The sequence below is a fragment of the Periplaneta americana genome, chromosome 1, assembly GCF_040183065.1.
Source record: "Periplaneta americana isolate PAMFEO1 chromosome 1, P.americana_PAMFEO1_priV1, whole genome shotgun sequence".
Classification (NCBI taxonomy): domain Eukaryota; kingdom Metazoa; phylum Arthropoda; class Insecta; order Blattodea; family Blattidae; genus Periplaneta; species Periplaneta americana.
In genome coordinates this window covers 69007570-69029938 of record NC_091117.1, presented here as the reverse complement: position 1 = coordinate 69029938, position 22369 = coordinate 69007570, and the positions used below count along the sequence as shown (strand labels likewise).

The window sequence follows — 22369 nt, the reverse complement described above, 5'->3', positions numbered from 1 at the left end:
ATCCGCTACAGCGCACAGTGTGTAAAAACGCAAATCTAACTGGAAAAAATTATTAAATTCTCTGCATTCTAACGAATTGTTATGAAATTTTGTGCAGACCTTATATGTAGCACATATTTTTTGTGTACAAACTCTGATTACGTTTGTGTAAGAGGAACTACTTCTTTATACAGGTGGTTCTAGACAAAATTAATAACTTCTCTCCAATCTAACAGATTTTTATAAAACATTGTATAGAAGTTACAGGTAGCATATATTTTTTTTTTACAAACTATATTTACGGTTCCATAAAAGGAACTACCCCTTTACAGGGGGTGCATTTACACAAAATTAACTTCTCTCGTACATAACAGATTTTTATGAAACATTGTACAGGAGTTTTCAGAGCTTACCCTGAACTAAGTACACTGAACACACATAGTTTTAAGAGACAAATTAGATTAATTATTTAATTGTTTTATCTTTCCTTAAGCTATATGAGTTTAAAATTGTAATCTAATACTCATGTACTTCATATTTTCCATATTTGTAAATGTCATTACATGTCCTGTATTTTACTATATATTAATATTATTGTGCTGAATTATCACTCTTCACTTTTATAAGTGGACTGAACTGCGCCCGAGCACGAGCTTCTGCTCTTTCAGGCTGCAATGCCTAATGTAGTGTAAACCTTGTGTATTAAATAAACAAATATGAAAAAATAAAAGTTAAAGATAGCATGTATTTTTTGTGTACAAATTCTGATTATGACTTGAGGCTTTCCCAGCGTTTGATGTAGAATAACTCTTCTCTGGTTCTCAGCCAAGTGATCTGGATAGTTGATTCCAAGCTTTCGATGACTAGCTCGGCTATCTTCTTCAGGGAATGAAGTGTCGTGGGACCATGTCTAGCCGGTATATAAACGTCAGTGAGGCTTCCCTCTGTGGGCCAATCAGGAGCTAGTTCCCAGTCCCGACTACCTGCCGCAGGCTCTCATCCTGCCTAAGGTTTTTCCGTGGTTTTCCTAAGGCGCTAAGATAAATGTCTGGATGAGCCTAAAAGAAATGGGCCACGGACCTGTACTCATAACTCCATGAATCTCCCTAATTACTCTAAATTAATTAATAATTACATCTCTCCCCCCTCTTCGTAATTGAGCCATCATATAGCCAAATGGTTGGTCTCAAAATTGAGACGATTCAACAAGGCTCATGACAACAATCACCTCCTACAAAATAGCCAAATTGGCTAGTCTCTTATATATGAGACAACTCATCCTGCCTAAGGTATTCCGTGGTTTTCCTAAGGCGTAAGACAAATGTCGGAATGAGCCCTATAAGAAATGGGCCACGGACCTATATGCCCTTCCCCATATATATTCCCCTTTATTATAAACGACGTATGCCCTAGTTCAGAACCTATAAATTGTCTATTAAATATAAGAGGTCACCTCAATTAGTCGCAATTTGAAAGGACAGGGACCTCTCAAATTGCAGATTTAGATTTCACGGCGCTTCTTCCGACGACCTTCACATGCTTTGTCATCGAACAACAGATGACAGCGTCTCGCCATCCTAACGGCAAACACCAGCCATCTCCTCCTCGCACCGTTCCGTGATCACTTGATCAAATCTCAGTCCCCCTCGCGTATGTGGTACCTAAGAGGTTATGTCCAATTTCGGCTTCCCCTTCAAAATTATCTAGAGCTCCTTCAGTGGAGCAGCGTAACCCGGAGTGAGACTAGTGGCCAACAGGCTTGGAGCTCACATACTTAGTTTTGTACAGCCCCCAACCCCTTGCAAGGACGCGTTTTGCGTACCTTTTCAATTTGTCCTCCCAATTCTCTTTCGATAAATTAAAAAAAAAATTTAAGTCCCACGACACTTCATTCCCTAAGAAGATAGCAAAGCTAGTCATCGAAAGCTTGGAAGAAACTATCCAACTCACTTGGCTGAGAACCAGAGACCAGAGAAGAGTTATTCTAAACTCTGATTATTTCTGTATGGTACCTGTAGGCTTAATTCTTGTTCAAAGTTTCATAAAGATATAGGTATTATATGGGAGAGAAGTTATTCATTTTGTCTAAATGCACCACTACAATGTGGCAGTTTCTCTTATAGAAACACAATCAGACATTGTAGACAAAAATATATATTTCACTTGTAACTTATAGGCAGGGAAAGGATTTATATGTAAATACATATTTACTTATAAAGCTAATATAATTTATATTTTGCATTATCTTTATGTTTCACAATGTGTAGGGTTGAAAAATCCTACTTTTATTTTCCATATTTTTCCATATTTTAGAGTTTAGTACATATTTTCGTTAATTTCCATATATTTTCCATATTTCATATAAAACAGTCCATATTATATTAGGTTTAACAATAAAACAAAACAAAATTCCATTAACTTTTAAAAATACATTTCAACAATAGAGATTTAAACACATGTTCAGTAATCCCTTTAACATCAGAGTTATTTGAAAATTAGCAGTCCTATCAACAATGGGAAAGTAAGTTACAAAACTGTATTAATTTAATTTAAAATTTTTAACAGACTTCAGTTGTGCAGCTCAACAGTTAAATGCCAGTCAGAGTACACATAGGTTCAGTTTTGTAAATCATACTATAAAGACGGTAAATATACCAAAAGTACGTCATTCAGTCAATTTAAAATCAAAACTAACAAGTTACATTTCAGAATTTAAAGAAGATGGTTTATCAACTGACAATAAAATATTATTTTGTAATTTGTGTCAGTGTGCAGTATCATCTACACAAAAGTTCCTGGTGCAACAACACATTACAACTAGTAAACATCAGGCCAACAAACAACTAAATTCCAAGCAGAGACAATTGTTTTTAACACAACCAACAACATCGAATGTAAGATCTGAGTTTAACATCGACCTGTGCCGTTCTCTCATCTCTGCTGATATTCCTCTCTACAAACTAAAGAATAAGGTCTTCAGGGAATTCCTTGAAAAATATACTCAACATACAATCCCGGATGAGTCAACACTTAGGAAGACGTATGCTCCATCCATCTACGATGAGACAATACAGAAGATAAGAGATGAAATTAAAGATAGTTCAATTTGGGTTTCCATTGATGAGACTCCCGACAAAGAAGGTAGACTTGTTGGTAATGTAGTTATCGGTTTGTTAAGTGAACAATATTCTGAACGAATTCTTTTACATTGTGATGTTCTAGAAAAGTGCAATAACAAAACTATAGTTAAACTGTTCAACGAAGCTATGGGTATCCTGTGGCCAAAGGGTATTATGTACGATAATGTGTTATTCTTTATTAGCGATGCTGCCCCTTATATGGTCAAAGCTGGACAAGCATTATCTGTTGTATATCCTAAATTGACTCATTTTACTTGTGTGGCGCATGCATTTCATCGTGTGGCAGAAGTGGTCAGAGACAATTTCCCTAAAGTAGATTTGTTGATTTCATCAGTGAAAAAAGTATTTCTCAAAGCTCCCAGTAGAGTTAACGTGTTGAAAGAAATGTACCCTGAAATTCCATTGCCACCAAAGCCAATTTTAACTAGATGGGGTACATGGCTAGAAGCAGTTGAATATTATGCCGAACATATAGACTCTATTAACAATGTTCTCCTTGCATTGGACTCTGAAGATGCAGTCTCAATTGATACTGCGAAAACAGTTACCTGTGACATAAGTGTGAAGAATGACTTAGCTCACATTCAGCATACATTTTCATGCATCATAAAAACGCTCAAAAGTCTCCAAAATAGGCACCTTTCACTATCTGAAAGTTTTGAAATTATAAATAGTACTGTGGAACAACTGAATCGTGGTAGAGGTAAAGTTGCAGATGCAGTAAGAGCTAAGGTGGACACTGTACTTTCAAAAAACCCTGGATATGAAGAACTACAAAAGGTTGTTGCTGTGATGAGTGTTGAATCAACAGTGAAGATTAACTTGGACTTATCCCCAGCAGACATTGTGAAATTGAATTATGTACCAGTTACTTCTTGTGACGTCGAACGCTCTTTTAGTCAGTATAAATCTATCCTCAGAGACAATAGAAGAAGATTCACTTTTCAGCACTTGAAAGAAATGTTTGTAACCTATTGTTATGGTAACAGACAATAAAAATTGTGTTTTGTTGAAACTACATTGGAAGATAAGGTACGTCCATTATATTTTTTGTTTAGTTTGATTAAAATGTACCAATATTTAACGTACATAGTCATTTTTTTATAATTTTAAGTCCATATTTAATTCCATATTTTGGTAAAAATCCATATTTAATTCCATATTTTGGTAAAAATAACTACATATATATTTACATATTTCATATATTTTTAGTCCATATAAATCCGTTCCCTGCTTATAGGCTATGTAAAGTTTCATAAAAATCTGTTAGATAGGAGAGAAGTTATTAATTTTGTTTAAATGTAGACTACCGCCTATAAAAGTGTAGTTCCTCTTATGAAACCTAAATATAGTTTGTACTGAAGAGCTAAATTACGTGCAAAATAGACATACTTTATGTAGTCGTATGAACCAGGCGCTGTCTAGACGAATTTACGCTACAGAGATCGGTCATTTTTTGTGTCTGAGGCTGTACCTGTCGATTTTTTTAATTCGCGGTAGTAATAGTAATTAATACAATTAATTCCGGATGTGTCATCCTGAAACTTGTTTTCTTACACCACGCCGGAAATATCTATAATAGTGCACTAGTATTGAAATCTGAACAATATACAGAATTTTTGTCCACAATCATTGTTTTTCTGAGACTGAAATTCCTACAGCATTAAACTTCTTGGAATTGGATTTGTAATCTATATTAGAGCCTTACAAATTATCTTGAAAACATCCCTCTTTTAAGTTCGCTAAACTATGTTTTATGAAGGACAAATGAAAGGAGAAAGAGAGGCGGCCGTGGTTTTGACATCAAAGAGAAAGAGGAGAAGGAGGGGAGTTGAAGGAGAGGGGATGTTGGTTCATTACTCCACAAAACTTAACCGGCGTTTGTTGTCAAAAGCAGTTTTGTGTGAAGTTGTAGAAACCGCTAAACTCTGTGAAAGGCTTCGATCAACTTTCGAGAACAATGCGAGAGGTAAGAAAATCCGCATGAGCAGCAGCAGCAGTAGCGCCTTCTATAAGCCGGATCACGAACCACTTAATGTACGCAACACGCTACACTTAAGTTATGGTCTGATCCATAATTTTAAACCTCAGGCTCAGGTTCAGAAATTCCACGAAACACAGGGACTGAATTGTTCACGAGACCAACAGGCAAAGTTGTTAGTGCGTACCTCCCACAATATTACTCGCGCAATAAACTATATTACTGCATAGCGGTACTAATGTGAACTTTTTTTACCATGGCTGTTTAAACTTTGAATGCGCAGTCGACTGTACAAAGAAAGACAGTATGAAGGAAATGCGATTTCCAGTAGTCCTACCTTTGGCTTCCATGAAATTTAGGGACTGAATCGATCACGGAACCAACAGAATAAGTAGTTAGAACGTACCTCCCACAATATTATTCGCGCAATAAAGTATATCTCTGCATAGCAGTACAGTGAAATTTCTTTTGTCTGGCTGTTTAAACTTTTAATGCGCAGTCGGCTCTACAAACAGAGTATGATTGAACTGCGATTTCCATTAGTCTTACCTTTGGCTTTACAGCTCTGAACTAAATAAATACATTATTACTATTATTATTATTATTATTATTATTATTATTATTATTATTATTATTATTATTATTATTATTATTAGCATATCGAATAGAAGACAGCTCATGTAAAGAATCGGGTTGTAGTTCATGCCGAACACATTTAGGGAGCACGCATTACGTCGCGGTTAAGCCGAAAGGGCGCGAGTTCGACTCTTAATGGAGTAATGCATTTTATCCATTGATTTGATCCTTTCGGCCATACTATGGCCCGATTTACTCAACCTCTAACACAAAAGAGCGCCAAGGATGGTTTCCTTTATGGTAAGGGAGGTGGGCACGTAGTCTTATCTCCGTACTGTCATTAATGCCGGGTAATATTCTTCAGCTTTCGCACAGAATACATGCTTTGGGAAAGCCGTTGTTTTATTTCTCAATATTCTCACTCAATTTAAGAATTTAAGAGCGCAGTGTATTATGATAACAAACGATTGAAAGAATTTTAGTTGTGTTCTTTAAATGTGCAGAAATTTGATCCGAACAAATGTTACATTGTAAAATTCCTCTGTAGAACGAAAAGTTACATTGGTTCGAATCAAATTTCTGCATATTTAAAGGACAAAACTAAAATTATTTCAATTACTTATTATCATTATTCACTGCTCCCTTAAATTGACTGAGCATATTGGGAAAACACGGAAATTCTGCTTGAAGCAAGTAAAGCGATAGGTTTGGAAGTAAATCCCGAAAATACTAAGTATATGATCATGTCTCGTGACCAGAATATTGTACGAAATGGAAATATAAAAATTGAGATTTATCCTTCGAAGAGGTGGAAAAATTCAAATATCTTGGAGCAACAGTAACAAATATAAATGACACTCAGGAGGAAATTAAATGCTGAATAAATATGGGAAATGCATGTTATTATTCGGTTGAGAAGCTTTTGTCATCTAGTCTGCTGTCAAAAAATGTGAAAGTTAGAATTTATAAAACAGTTATATTACCGGTTGTTCTATATGGTTGTGAAGCTTGGACTCTCACTTTGAGAGAGGAACAGAGATTAAGGGTTTTTGAGAATAAGGTTCTTAGGTAAATATATGGGGCTAAGAGAGATGAAGTTACAGGAGAATGGAGATAGTTACACAACGTAGAGCTGCACGCATTGTATTCTTCACCTGACATAATTAGGAACATTAAATCCAGACGCTTGAGATGGGCAGGGCATGTAGCACGTATGGGCGAATCCAGAAATGCATATAGAGTGTTAGTTGGGAGGCCGGCGGGCAAAATACCTTTGAGGAGGCCGAGACGTAGATGGGAAGATAATATTAAAATGGATTTGAGGGAGGTGGGATATGATGGTAGAGACTGGATTAATCTTGCTCAGGGTAGGGATCAATGGCGGGCTTATGTGAGGGCGGCAATGAACCTCCGGGTTCCTTAAAAGCCAATAAGTAAGTAAGTATATTGGGAATTAATTTAATGGCACTCCCGAAACATGCTATGAAATTTTCACATAAAACAATTTTTATCTCCAATAGAAAGCAAAACCCAGCAAAACTGCATGGATCTTTTTTTTTTTTCAAATATCTCAAAGAGTAACCTCCTGAAATTAATGGAATTACTTACAGTTCATTCATTCACTCATTCATTCATTTATTAAATTCCACAGATCTTACATGAGCAATGAAGCTTTAAGATTTGGAACAAGTCAAAATTTTACAATATTACAATTACAATTTTTACAATATTATACAATTTTTACAGTCTTACAATTTAGAAATTTTCTACAATTTTTTACAATATTTTGGCGAGATGTAGTGAGATGAGTTGAGGTCCGAGGATACGCCAAAAGATTACCCGACATTTGACGTTTGGTTGGGAAAATCCTCGGAAAAATCCAACCAGGTAATCAGATCAAATTGATGAAATGAAGTGATGCCGAGGACTCGCCAACGACCATACGGCTTCAGTCCCGCGGCTGGGGAAAACCTCGAAAGAAATCATTCAATGAGACCAAAGGGGGATCCAACCCAAGCCCGAACGCAGCTCCGGATCAGCAGCCCAGCGAGTCTGCCGACTGAGCTATATCAATGGCTCTACTAAAAATATACAATACATAGCCAATCAGATTATTAAATTTACAAACGCAAACGATCATTCATCAGATGAGGTATATGTATAATATAAAACAAGTAAGTTAATTAAATTTAAGGCATAAACAATTCGATCAGTTGTGATATACAGAAATTGGTAATACATAGTATCATGCAAACTACTTCAAATTACAAACACAAACAATTTATCAATAGAGCTATACAGATTACTATTCAATTTAAAGCCTATACAATTCATCGGTCAAAACCATACAAATATATACAATATAAAGTAAGCAGATTAATTCAATTTACAAGCATACTTCCATTAAGCTATACAAATTTTTACAATTAATATCAAGTAGATTAATTCAATTTATAATCATAAACAATTCATCAGTTGAGCTATACAGACTACTATACAATTTACAGCATATACAATTCATCAATTGAACACACTGCATATGAGAAAAATATCGGGAATACACCGGCACATACAATACATGACACAGTTTCGGGAATGGAACTACAGTTGTGTTGGTTTGAGTGTTTTATTTTTATTTCGGTTCACAAATAAATATGGGCCTGCGAGTATGATACGAGAAGTATAATTAATGAAGGCTGAGGCAATAGAGCAAGTGGACGGCTTCAAATACTTGGGGTGTATTATAAGCAGTAATATGAACTGCTGCCATGAAGTCCAAAGGGTAACAATGGTCAAGGAAGCTTTTAACAGAAAAAGGAGCACCTTCTGCGGACCTCTGCGAAAAGAACTAGGAAGAAACTAGTGAAACGCTTTGTGTGAAGTGTGGCACTGTATGGTGCAGAGACATGGATATTACGACGAAGTGAAGAGAAGCGAATAGAAGCATTTGAAATATGGATATGGAGAAGAATGGACAGACAGAATAAGGAACGAAGCTGTGCTTGAAAGAGTGGGTGGAGAAAGAATGATGTTGATACTAACCAGAAGAGAAAAACAAATTGGCTGGATCATTGGCTTAGAATAAACTGCCTACTGAAGAATGCACTGGAAGGAGTGGTGAACGGGAAAAGTGTACGAGGCAGAAGAAGATATCAGATGATAGACAACATTAAGATATTTGGTTCATATGCGGAGACAAATAGGAAGGCAGAAAATAGGAAAGATTGGAGAATGCTGGGTTTGCAGTGAAGGACCACCCTTTGGTGGAACACTATGAATGAATGGAATATATGACTCAGTCATTGGTCAATTCTCGACAAAATGGATACTTCGATGGATTCCTTAAGTTTTTTTCTGGATTTAATAAAGGAAGAAACAAACCAATAGTTATACTTTCTAACTTAGAATTATCATGATGAGTGATACGCAAACACAAGAGAAACATAACTTCAATATCATTAAGATAGTACAACATTTTTCTCCGAATATTACAATACTGAAAGAAATGACAGTGCATTTTAACAGCGATCGATTCATTTATTTTTTCCTGAAATGAAGCAATATTCCGAAATTAGTCCCAGGTTACAACTAATTTTTCACTACGATTAACTCAAAAGTGTATTATTCGTGTCTCTTAAAATCTATCAGTTTAGTATTGCAGAACTAGCGTTTTGAAATCAGACGAATGGTTGCATATGTCTGTAGCTGCTCTCGATACCGAGATATTACTGAGACAGGCAGCACGGCACAGCTAATTCTATATGCAATTTCGGCGCCTACGTACCCATAGCGACGAAAGGTGACGTGGCCTAACTACTAATTACATTAGTATACGGCTGTGACTAATACCATTGATATAGTAATCATACGAAATTGTCATTTTTTTTTTGTTTCACCTCGGGTCCCGAAACGGGTGTCCATACTCGATGCGGGAAATACGTATTCCATGTCAAAACCACCCTAACAGGATTCCAACTCTGTATAAAATAAAAATAATAAAGAAAAGAAACAAGACAACAATGTAAATTTATCCTATAATAAATTATGCTTTCTACTGAAAGTAATGGAAAACGGAGGCTAATAGTACATAAACTTTTTTTTTTCGTGTAGCTATGTATTATTCGTTTGTATTGCATATGTATTAAAACAAACCTAGATATATTTCGAAGAAGAGGGACGGCTTCAGGTGAAACTGCATAATATTTATTTTAGCACTAGATACAACCACGATTTCTGCGGATGTTTGTAACGCATTCTGAAATTTACCTTACTTAGAATTTAACTATTTCGAGTAATATTTCGAAAACAAGCCACAACATGTTTCCTTTTCTTTTATTTTGTTATCAAATATGAATAAAATGTAATACTTTGGAAGAAATTGTTATACCAGAAATACATACATTCATAGTTTTCTGTCCAAGAGCAGTTCTTTCACTGCAAACCCAGCATTCTACAACCTTTTCTATTTTATGCCTTCCTCTTAGTCTGTGTATATGATCCATATCTCTTAATATCGTCTATCATCTGATATCTTCTTCTGCCCCGAACTCTTTTCCCGTTAACCATTCTTTCCAGTACATCCTTGAGCAGGCAGTTTCTTCTCAGTCACCAATCCAACCAATTCCTTTTCCTCTTTCTGACCAGTTTCAGTATCATTATTTCTTCATCCAATCTTTCCAACACAGCTTAATTACTTATTCTGTCTGTCCACCTCACACTTTCAATTCTTTCCCATATCCACATTTCAAATTATTCTACTCGTTTCTCTTCACTTCGTTGCAGTGTCTATGTTGCTGCCTCATACAATGCTACACTCCACACAAAGCAATTCACTACCGTAGTTCTTTTTCCATAGGTCCGCAGAAGATGCTCCTTTTTCTATTAAAAGCTTCCTTGGCCATTGTTATCCTTCTTTCGACTTCCAGGCAGCGACTCATGTTACTGCCTATAGTACACTCAAAGAATTTGAAACTGTCCAGTTGCTCTACTTCCTCATTAAGAATTCACAAGTTTACCTTCTTTATTTTTCTTCCTACAACCATGCTCTTCGTCTTATTTGCATTTATCTTCACCCCATACTGCTCACAGCTGTCATTTAGCTCCAGTAACATCCCTTAGTATCATTACCTTTTCTGATAACAATGCTATATCATCAGCAAAGCTTATGCACTTTATTCTTCTTACTCCTACTATCACTCCTTCTATGTTCTGAAAGCACTTCTTCACTAAATCCTCCAAGTAGTTTTTGAACAGTGTAGATAATAAAGGGCATTCTTGACATACTGCTCCCCCTAATTTACTTCCTTCTGACATTTTTTCTCCTATCCTGACTTTGACTCGTTGTTTCATATAAAGATTACTGAACAGCCTCCTCTCTTTCCCATCCACAACAATTTTCTTCAGGATCCCTATCAGTTTATTCCAATCCACACTGCTAAAAGTCTTTTCTAGGTCCACAAATATTACATACACTTCTTATATTCTTCTCTAGGTATTTTAATATTTCATAAAAGTAAAAAATTAAAAAAAAATCTTTATCCCGAAGAGAATATATAGGCTGCTTTCTCACTATGGATTTTAAGCATTTCGTCACGTTGAAAATAATTTATTTGCTGAAACTATATTTTAATGCGCTGTGGGGTGCTTTAAGTAGAAAGAAAAAATTGAAAGTTTTTTCTTTTTTTAATTGAGTAGTGCATCATCTTAATTGCTAAATATTAACACAATGTTCCTTTAAATTAAAAAAAATGAAAAACAAAGTTTGTGAACCAAATTCAGTTGTACATTCTCTTAATTCATAAATATTAACACAATGTCGCTTTAACAAAAAAGATAAACAAGGAAAGTTTTCGAACAAAACTTAGTGCAAAACGTCTCTTTAAATTAAGAAATAAAAACAATGTAATATTTTGAACAAAGTGAGTAATGGATTCCTCAGTTCCCACATAATAACACAACGATGCTTAATTTAAGAAAGAGAAACCTGTGGTACATTTTAAAACACGCTAAAAGATACACTTTATAACAGGGAAGTAATCTTGCACGTTAAGTCAGCCGAAGCTTCAAAGGTAAAGAATATCCACGACTTGTGTTAATGCTGCGACAGATTTGGTATCGATTGAGAAGGGCTTTGAGGTATTAATACTTTGGCGACTATCAAGAATTGAATGGGTAGATCTTAAAAGGAGTCTGTTTTAATTTCGATGCTCTACTGACACTATTTTCATTACAGAGCGCCTTTCAAAAATAAAAAAGCAGAACTTCGATTCTACACTCGCTTTGTACTCCTTTCCAATACAGCAATTCTCTCTAGATTTTATCGATGCAGTTTTTCATTTCTATGTGAAACCAGACGAATTACTAGAAGACAGACACATTTCAATACAGGGTGTGTACAAAGTTAAGCATGATTTATATTAATGCAAGTATATCTCGTGTACAATGATTAATCTATATATATATATATATATATATATATATATATATATATATAATTTGAACTGGTAATGGAAATTACGGGAAAACGGCTGAACGGATTTTAATAATTGGCCCCTCATTTTGAAGCTTGGAACCCAAAGTTTTTCGGAAAAGTAGTAGTTTTCAGTGAATTGTCAATTTTCCTACATAATTTTCCTATTTTCCAAAATCCATCTGTTGTCAGTTTTGAGAACTAATTCTATTGAATCACGGCCGACTTGATTGAATTTCAGAACAAAACACATACTACAATTAACAATAGGCTATTACACGAAGGCCATGACCTGCAGGATTGCCGACATATTTACAGCTCAATTCAATTTGTTATTAAAAACTGATTCTGCAGTGTATAATTTTCTGAGTACAGCTGTGTATTGGGAATTCAAATCTACGAAACTTGAGGTGGTTTGATGACATTGTTACCATTATAAATTAAATATTATTATAGTTAATATCATGATGCGTCCATTTTTCATTAATTGTACATAATATTGATGCTATATTGATGACATGAAAGTGAAACGTTTTGAGGTTATGTAAGTAAATGTAGAGAATATCTTAATTTAGATCTTAATTTCTATAATTTACTGAGTGGCTCCTATATATAACTACAAAACTTAAGTAAGATAATAATATTGTTATTAAAAATCAAATATTTTTATACTTATTAACCCAGTGGGGTTGGATCTTTTTCCATATACTTAAAGGCGGTGTAGTATAGATATTGATATGTGTCATTGTCTTCAGTATTGGCTCGAGAGAGCGCAAAAATTACAGTTCCTAAGGAAAGATCAAAAGGTATTACTTGCTGATAAAATAAGAGACCTAGAAAATTTTGTAGTCTCCAGATCATTTCAGCAGGATCTCTTAGTAGGAGAAAATGATTTTACGCTCTACATTTCAAGTTCTACATGCAGCAGCTATACGAAAATGCTATTGTTCTAAAGCTTAGCAAACCTGACATTTTTTTAACTTTTGCCTACAATCCACAATGTCCTTAAATAGCTACTGCTATCGTCCTGACATTGATATTTGCGTTTTCGCGTTGAAACTCAAAAACTGAAGTTGGATAGGTTCAAGAAAAAGTATTTGGCCTAAAAAAATCCATTCAGAGGGAGTATGTTTCATTATTATGGAAACAAATAACTATCAAAAGGACAAATATTCTTCATTGAAAATAAATCTGAAAAATTTTTATTTGAACGTCTAACGAACTTAGTTTGCAGCAGCATTTACTGCACAAGCCACTAGTATTATTATAAATTGAAAGTGAATAGAATTGTCATAGTTATAGTTATGGTTTTGTTTCGTTTCAGGTAACCATGGTGTTGCGACTTGCTGCATTCAAAATCGGACGTAACTTTTAACATACTCGGTAGGCCTATATCTCAGCTCTAACTTCATGATATGTAGTCCTAAAACTACTAACGTTGGACCTAATAACGTTGTACCTAAATTTACTAACCTCTAAAACCAAATTTTACATTTATGTATCTTTGCATGAAATATACGTAATATATAGAGTGAAAGTGAAGTAATCCTGGAGATTAAAAGGGACGGCACAGTAGGGTACACTTAAATGAATAGAAAACCTGTATTAGGTTTTGTGATTAAATGCAGGGTTAATTAGAAAATTGAATTGGAAGTTTCAGCAGAGAGGTGAGGTTTCAATTATTTGAGGAAGCCAAGTTCCTTTATGGGCCTGGCAACATCGCCGCTAACATACTACTTTCCTCTCTTAATACAGATGTAAGAGATCAATGAACTCAGGTCTGTCTGCCTTAGTGAACTATCTCCCTTTCTGACTACAATGTTGCAAGTTGGTAGCATTCGGTCAATGATTTCAAATTAGTGGTTTCGAAATTAAATTTACATGAAAACCGTCCACGCTATTGAAATACGCGAGAGACGTACATGATTTTTTATTAGATTTTCTATCGCTCTGTGGACTAAAATCACGATTCTACTGGCAATAGTTACTGAATAATAGGGTGTTAAACATTTGGGGAAAACATTTTTTTTTCTGAGAAACCTATGGACTTTCCAGCAGTAAGGCATAACACTTTTTTCTTACATACAACATGAGCTATTCGCTCTGAAGACCTGCAGGATTATTTCACTTCCACCCTGTATATCAAAGCAATCATTATTAAAAATTGAAAATTTAATGCTATGCAAGAGAGTTAAAAAATTGAGTATTACCATTATACGGTACAGTCAATAATTATTTATAATATAAGGGAGTAAAATTAGATTTTATCCGAGAGAGGAAAGTTCAGCGCCCGAGGCGAAGCAGAGGGTGATAATTTTCACGAGCGCACAAAACCTGTTCACGGTATTTATTTTGAATAGTAAAGATTGTTTAACAGAGATGCATGTATGTACTCGTAAGTAAAGTACGACTTAACGGGTTAGTACCTTTTATTTTACACGGAATGGGCTACACAATCGTTTCATTTAACTTCTCACTCATCGCCTTCTTTCTTCGCCAGTCATTAAATAGTGACAGCTCCTTATACTATCGATCTCGCGATTTTCCTGGTATAGCTCTTTGGCTTGCTTGTTCAGCTTCTACCAATATTTCGTTAGGAATTTCAATGTAATCTATTTCTACAAATTAATCTCAGACGAAACCATTTCTAGTAAACACTTTTATTTTATTTTTCTACCATAGTAACCGATTATGACGTTTTCCCTATAGCAGTAGCAGTAGCACTAGCGGTGGTAGTGGCAGTGGTAGTGGCGGTGGTGGTGGTAGTGGTAGTGGTAGTGGTAGTAGTAGTAGTTGTTTTATTTTGCCTGGCAGAGTTAAGGCCATAAAGCCTTCTCTTCCATTCAACATAGCCTACATGAAATACAAAATTATGTGATAGATTACAAAACAACACAAAAGAAGATACCTTAGAAATTACATAAAATATAGTAGAAAATTACAAATAGTCAAGATCAGTTACATAATATAAGGAGAATATAAAATAAAGTAGAAAATTACATATAATCAAAATCAGTTACATAACATAAGGGGACTATACAGGATGCAAGGTAACTTTTTACAATCCTTTACATACATAACTGATCATGTCATTTGGGAACGTTTTGTCAAATAATATTTTTTCATACGACCAATAGTTTTTGTAATAATTCGAGAAAACGATTGTTGAAATGGTGCAACATTGTACACAGTAGCAGTGTTTACTTAGCGAGATCATTGCATCCTACCATACAGATTATCATAGTAACTGATTAAGACGTTTCAATTGTTATTTTATCTATAAATTCTCAAGATATACGATTCAAAATGCCACAAAATGTCGTGCAATACACGACCGTTATAAGAACTCAACATGTTCACGTGGATAGCTAAACTCGCTGTCGCTCGTTTAGTTAAATTCTATGCTCGCATGTTAAGCTCTACATAACGGTCTTGTAACCTAAATAGGCCTAACTATTACTCTCGTGTGCTATATATTATTTTATCCATTACTTGTAACTAAATTTCTTTATTGGTATCTAAATTTAATTTTAAATTATACAGCTTTTCTTTGTAACATGTTTGTGAAGAAGTTATAAATAGATTTTATCCATGACTATAATGAAAAACATGCCTTTACTAAATACTTTTGCGTTTGTAAAGTAGGCTTTTATTCAACATTACTTTATTTCTCTAGTGAGATAAAGACTTTACCTCACAGTTTGAACTTTATCTCACAGTTCATTAGTATTTTCCTAGTACCCAGGCACACACGTATACTTTTCCATTCAACTATTACTCAAGAAGTTAATATATTAGTTACTAGATGTCACTACCTCTACTTCTTTATTACCATTTCTTAAATATACATACACTCAATCTCCTTTCTTTTCTCTATCTACTACGTCGTAACTTGTGCATTGCATTCATATCTAATATGTATTTTTTTTTTAATATGCAATAATTTACCTTTTGGGAGGCGAGGAGACTTCAACCTACGAAGTTGCGTTTATAGGATTTTATAACAACACGCGTTAGCCAACTGAGCTAAACAGACACGATGATTAATTATGTTTTAATATTCCTCTAAGTTTACAGAAGTAAAATGTGAAATTATTTTAATCACATTAGTCCCATGAACACTTCTAAATAATCCCTGAAACTTCAAAAAGACGAAAATACACGTTTAAAATGAAAAAAAATATATCTTATATTAAAATTGTATAATTAATTATAATTTGTTATTTATCCAACGCCTTAGATACCATTCTTCACTAATCATGGCCTCCTACATCATAACCTATCTAGTACACGTATCGATTCTAAAATCCATGCCATGATATGTGATTATATGAGGACTTATTTTCAACATATTTTCTTTTATAAAACATAATTTTTCGTTACGGTCATGGGTAAAATTACGTATGGTACTTGTGAGCGTGATCTTTATTGCGCTCGGCTAACGCCTCGTGCTTAAATCTTTCCACTCGCGCAATAAAGATGCACTTAACTCACAAGTACCATAAATAACTATTATTGTTGCTAATGCATTGGTTGTCAAGGAGAGAGTGATTTAAAAAAATTTAATCCACAAGAGAGATTAAAATTTTGTTCCACTCCCACTGCCGCAAGTATGCTGTTATTAGTTTCTTTTTTGGAAAGTAAATGGATTTTACCGTGATTATTTTGGGTAATATTGCCGACGGGACGTACGTAAGTCACATTACTTCTCTAGGGGATTAAGTGAAAATGTTTCGTTCAGTAGTCGCATAACAACAAACAAAAGAATACTCAAAACCCGACGATCCTCCTAACAGTACTGATATTAAATCATGCAAACTGAAGAACTATATTTTTATTACGTAACATTTTGGAGTGGAAAAACATTGTATGCAATATTGGTGAATTAAGTAGAATTTACTGATCTCGGACTACTTAATTGCAGATCTCCCTATCGCTCGGGCACAAAATCGTTCTCGAGTAGTAAAAACTACTTACCTCTCTTAATACATAAATAACTATTAATTCACTGCTGTGAATAAAGCCATTGCTTAGCTTGGTAAGGACGGTGAAACAAACAAGTCTAGATATCAGTTACGGATAAACGTATTTTAACACTCACTTTCAACTGTTTTTCCCTATTTTGAATTGAATGAGTGCTCGCAGAAATGGTTGATGAAAAAATTGCCTCGTCAGAGAAGAAACAAATGACAAGCTCTCTCTTTTCAATGTAAAGATTAATTTTTTGTCACTTTTCTCACACTTTTTTTGTCAGATGTCAGATGGTAATATATATATTGGGCTATATGTGGACAAATATCCCTCATCGGTCGTCTCCCCGTGTGGCGCATAAGGAAAATCCTATATAGCATTTATTTTTCATTACAGCTTTTCAAAACAAAAAGATAAATTATAGGACTGAAAAATAAACTTTATATAGTACTATTACAATTATTATACACCGTGTCTCGCTTAGAGGGATCGAGAAATAAATGCTCACCATTTAAAGTCAGATTAACATATCGTTGTGATTTACATCTGACAAGATGCAGAAACTGTCCAAGTTTATGTACCAATTATTAATAAGTATTTAATGAATTTCAATCTTAAGGCATATATGCCTTAAGATTGAAATTCATTAAATACTTATTAATAATTTACCAGGCATATTGATATATTAAAATGAATTGTAAAAAATTATGTACCAAGGGTTTGAAAACAGTTGCATGTTCATGCATTTGCGCACTAACGTTTATCGTGGAAACGAGCCTGGCGCCATTCAGTAGAACATTCCGTCATTGGACCATTCTTCTTCATCCAGGCAAGTCACAGGGAATGTGTATCTGGACATATTCCAGAACTTTTGTTGTTGATCAACTCCTCCCAGAATCAGTCTTTCAGCAACATGGGGCTCCACCCCATTACTATGAAGCAGTGCGTGGCATCTTGAATGCAAACTTTCCAAATAGGTTGATCGGAAGAGGAGAACCCTTGCCTGCCCACCTAGGTCAACCGACTTGACGCCCATTGACCTTCCTCTGGGGCTTTGTGATAAGTGTTGTGTACCAACGTGATACAGTTGACACTTTGGAAACCTGAGACAACGCATTATAAATGCAGCTGCGCTAGTCACTCCACAAATGTAATGGATCGCTTGGCAGAAGGTTGAGTACCTTTTGGATGTCTTCAGGGTAGCTCGAGGCGCACACATCGAGTTGCACTGACCATTCCCCGAAACTCGGAGAGTTTTTACATCAAGTTGTACAAAAAGTTTTGTTATAAAACCATTATTCTTCTTCTTCTTCCTAAACACGGTTTAGGCCTTTCCGATCTGTTCCGAGGCTAATTAAGTGTTTTAGCCTTCTGAGTAATGTTTGTTTTACGTGGAGGGGCCACCAACCTCTAGCACAATCTCCAACCTGGTGGACCAGGGGTTTTTCGTAGGGGTCACCTTCCCGTAGATACTTGCCTTCACCACGGCTCACGAGAGTTTTCTTCCCGGGTTTATTTTCGGAAACCTTTCCTACACTCTTAAACCTAAGAATAAGGTGCCTCTTCCGCCGTCCACGCCGTATGATGGCACTCCATCTCCGCCGCATCTACCGTTGAGGTCTTCGCCGTAACCCTGGCAAGGGGCCCTCACGAGGTGCTATCAGCCGGTGCCAGCTGAACCAAGGTTTTTTTTACGAGGTGTTACTCCTCCCCCTCCTCCTTTCTCATCCGGGCTTGGGACCGGCAATGGCGGAGTTTAAAAAAAAACATTATTTATACTTTAAATTAGCACTTATTTCTCGATCCCTCTAAGCGAGACACGGTGTACTTGTCTGAAACAATAAACTTGAATTGTAAATTAAATGCATAAAGGAAAGCTAACCAGATATGGTTGGAAATAGGGAAATAAAATACCTGGGACGAACTAAAACTAGCCATTCCTCCAGGTTGGTGATGGATAAGTTCCACTTCCATATTTGTCGTAAGAAAAAAGTTCACTACCAAGAATCACTCAAAGTAATAATGGTAGTAATAATAACAAGAATAATGTATTATTATTATTATTATTATTATTATTATTATTATCTGTAATTGGCCACTGGCTGTTGTACAGCACATTAAATAAATAAATAAATAAAATTATTATTATTGTTATATTAGACGTCGTGTACATAAAAACCTGAGACCAGATCAGAAGGCATCGCAGTAAACCGCAAAGCTATTATTTCTCGTTGCTAGCGATTTCTGTTTAGCGCTAAGGTAGTGCTTCCGATACTTTTAGCAATGTGACTCTACATTCAATCATGCCCCCACCCAAGAGAGTTTCCACATTGATTGGGTTTAAAATTTTATGAGGATATCATTTTATTTGCCCCCAAACCTCAGGAGTCGTTTATGAAGAGATTCAATTTATTGTTAGTAACTGTAAAAATACTAATTCATGTCCGAGAATTATTATTATTATTATTATTATTATTATTATTATTATTATTATTATTATTGCACGACTTCTTTTTGACTATAATGAATTGTTGTTATTATTATTATTATTATTATTATTATTGTTATTATTATTATTATTATTATTAAATAATTATGGATCGTTCATATCAAAAATAGCCGAGTTATATAGTAAAAATTAAAGCCCAGGTGCTTGCCAAAATGCCTTTTATTACTGGATTGATATAGGTGTAAGTTACATAGATTTAAATATCTTTAGAGGTATTTAAGATAAAATCAATTTCTATTTTGTCTATTTGAACTCTTGCTGCATATTGTAAGAATAAGTATCTATTTTTGCCTTTTTTTCTTTTAAAGTAAATTAAAAGCTTAATAATTGATTTATGAATTAATCAATTAATCAATTTACCCCACTTCAAGTGCGAATTTACTATTCGACTACACAAACAGTTGTAGCACCTTTACAGAACTTATTTTACGAGTATTTAAAACTGGCATTACTAGTACACTTAAAATCTCCTTCTGCACACCCAAATTCATTAGCAACAAGTTCAAACTACATTTTCTCCATAAACTGGCTTACAGGACGTAAAATAAATCTGCCAAATAATGGTAGGTCATATTACAGTTGTGGTAAACAGAAGTCTATCCACACTATCTTGCTTCAAATATTCTTCAGTTACGTCATTTGATGTAGAAAGATTTTTTGTGTGATGAAAACTGTCATTTCCGATATTTAACATCAGAAAATCTGAATATGTAGCTACCTTGTGGTAATGTGCAGCAAATATGTTATATTGCATGAATGCTACCTGGTAAATTGAGTTATAAAATATATTATCTCTTTGCTTAAACTTCCACTACCTTTTTCACGTTTTTAATTTTATTGTCTTTAGACTGCCTATTTTTCTTTTCTACATTTTCAGTGTCCTTTTTATGTTTTAGTTGTCTTTTTTGCATGTCTATTGTGCCTTTTCTAGATTTACAATGCATTTATTCATGTTTCAGTTGCCTTTTTACCTGCATATTGTGACTTTTCTAGATTTCCAATGCCTTTTTTCTTGTTTTAGTTGCCTTTTGTGTCTGTTTATTTGTCTTTTCTAGATTTACAGCGTCTTTTTCAAGTTTTAATTGTCTTTTTTGTCTGCCTGTTGTTCCTTTTCTAGATTTACAGTGCCTTTTCCATGTTTAGTCAACTTTTTGCCCGCATATTGTGCCTTTTCTAGATTTTCAGTGTCTTTTTTTCATCATTTAGTTGCCTTTTTTGCCTGCCTGTTGTGCCTTTTCTAGATTTACAATGCCTCTTTTCACGTTTTAGTTGTCTTTTTGCATGCATATTATGTCTTTTTTCATGTTTTAGTTGCCTTTTTACTTGCATATTGCGACTTTCCTAAATTTCCAGTGCCTTCATTCTTGTTTTACGCAGTTGCCTTTTGTGTCTGTCTATTTACCTTTTCTATACTTACAGTGTCTTTTCATGTTTTAATTGTCTTTTTTGCCTGTCTATTATTCCTTTTCTAGAATTACAATAACTTTTTTCATGTTTTAGTTGCCTCTTTGAATACATATAATGCCCTTTTCATGTCTTAGTTGCATTTTTACTTGCATACTGTAACTTTTCTAGATTTCCAGTGCCTTTTTTCTTGTTTTAGTTACCTTTTGTGTCTGTCTATTTCTCTTTTCTAGATTTACAGTGCCTTTTTAATGTTTTAATTGTCTTTATTGCCTGTCTATTGTTCCTTTTTTAGATTTACAGCGCCTTTTTACATGTTTAGTTGCCTTTTTGCCAGCATATTGTCTTTTCTAGATTTTCAGTGTCTTTTTTTCAAGATTTAGTTGCCTTTTTTGTCTGTCTATTGTGCCTTTTCTAGATTTATAGTGCCTTGTTTTCCTGCCTACGGTACTTTAAGTATTATATATGCCCAGATATATGGGCCATATTATTATTATTTTTATTATTATTATTATTATTATTATTATTATTATTATTATTATTATTATTATTATTATTGTTATTATTACTATTATTATTCAATTTTTTTCATAATTTTAATCTCAGAGAACTACTTATAATATATCCATCTTTTCGTAATTTTTTTTTTTAATTTGGGCTACAGTATAGGCTGCTGAGTTTGAGACATGAATATGGGTCTTGCTAAATCACAGAGTCTTCTGCTCCATAACTCTTCACAACGACAGATCAGTAGTACCAGCTAAATGGGACGAATAGTCTTGTTGTGTTATTTCTGTACTGCTCCAGTCCGTGCCAAGATATACAATGAGTTTATGTGCTTATTTCCGGGATATGATGAGTGAACGTGTAAGAAAGCTCTCATGTATCCGTGTTAGCACAGACAGCGACTGCAGGATGCTGTGGAACTGTCGTAACGTAAACACAACTATCTGCCGCGTATTAAGTGTCTCCATATTTCGCCATTCACAGGTAATCGTAATTATTTATATAACGTTCCTTTCACACAACATGCACTACTCATGTATGTGAGGTGGCGATAATGGAGCAGTGCCCGAATGAGGAGGAAAAAAATCTAAGTACAGTCTGTGCGGGAAAGAACTTCTAACGTTTACAGTGAGGATCACGTTAGAGTACTGTAGTTCCTAAAAGGGTAGGGGAGAGTCGGGTAGTATCGGACATCGGGTAATATCGGACAGTGAGTTTCTTTCATCTACCACACGATGATAGTACCTGATTGACATGGTTACGTTTCTGTGATGTCCCATAGAGAAACGTAACCATGTCATTCAGGTACTACCATATAGTGGTAGATGAAAGAA

The 22369-nt window shown here is 34.7% G+C and overlaps 1 protein-coding gene across 7 annotated transcripts in view; it reads left to right on the top strand.

Moving 5' to 3' along the window:
• Positions 1-22369, top strand: part of tn (tripartite motif containing protein thin) — a 242561-nt gene that overhangs the window by 32339 nt on the left and 187853 nt on the right. The window contains exon 1 of one of the 7 annotated variants that reach the window (XM_069821757.1): positions 13504-13528. The exons of the other annotated variants lie outside the window; for them this stretch is intronic. The gene's annotated coding sequence lies outside the window, so the exon portion shown is untranslated. Of the gene's footprint in view, positions 1-13503; positions 13529-22369 lie in introns of those variants that run through there. 7 annotated transcript variants of the gene reach the window in all.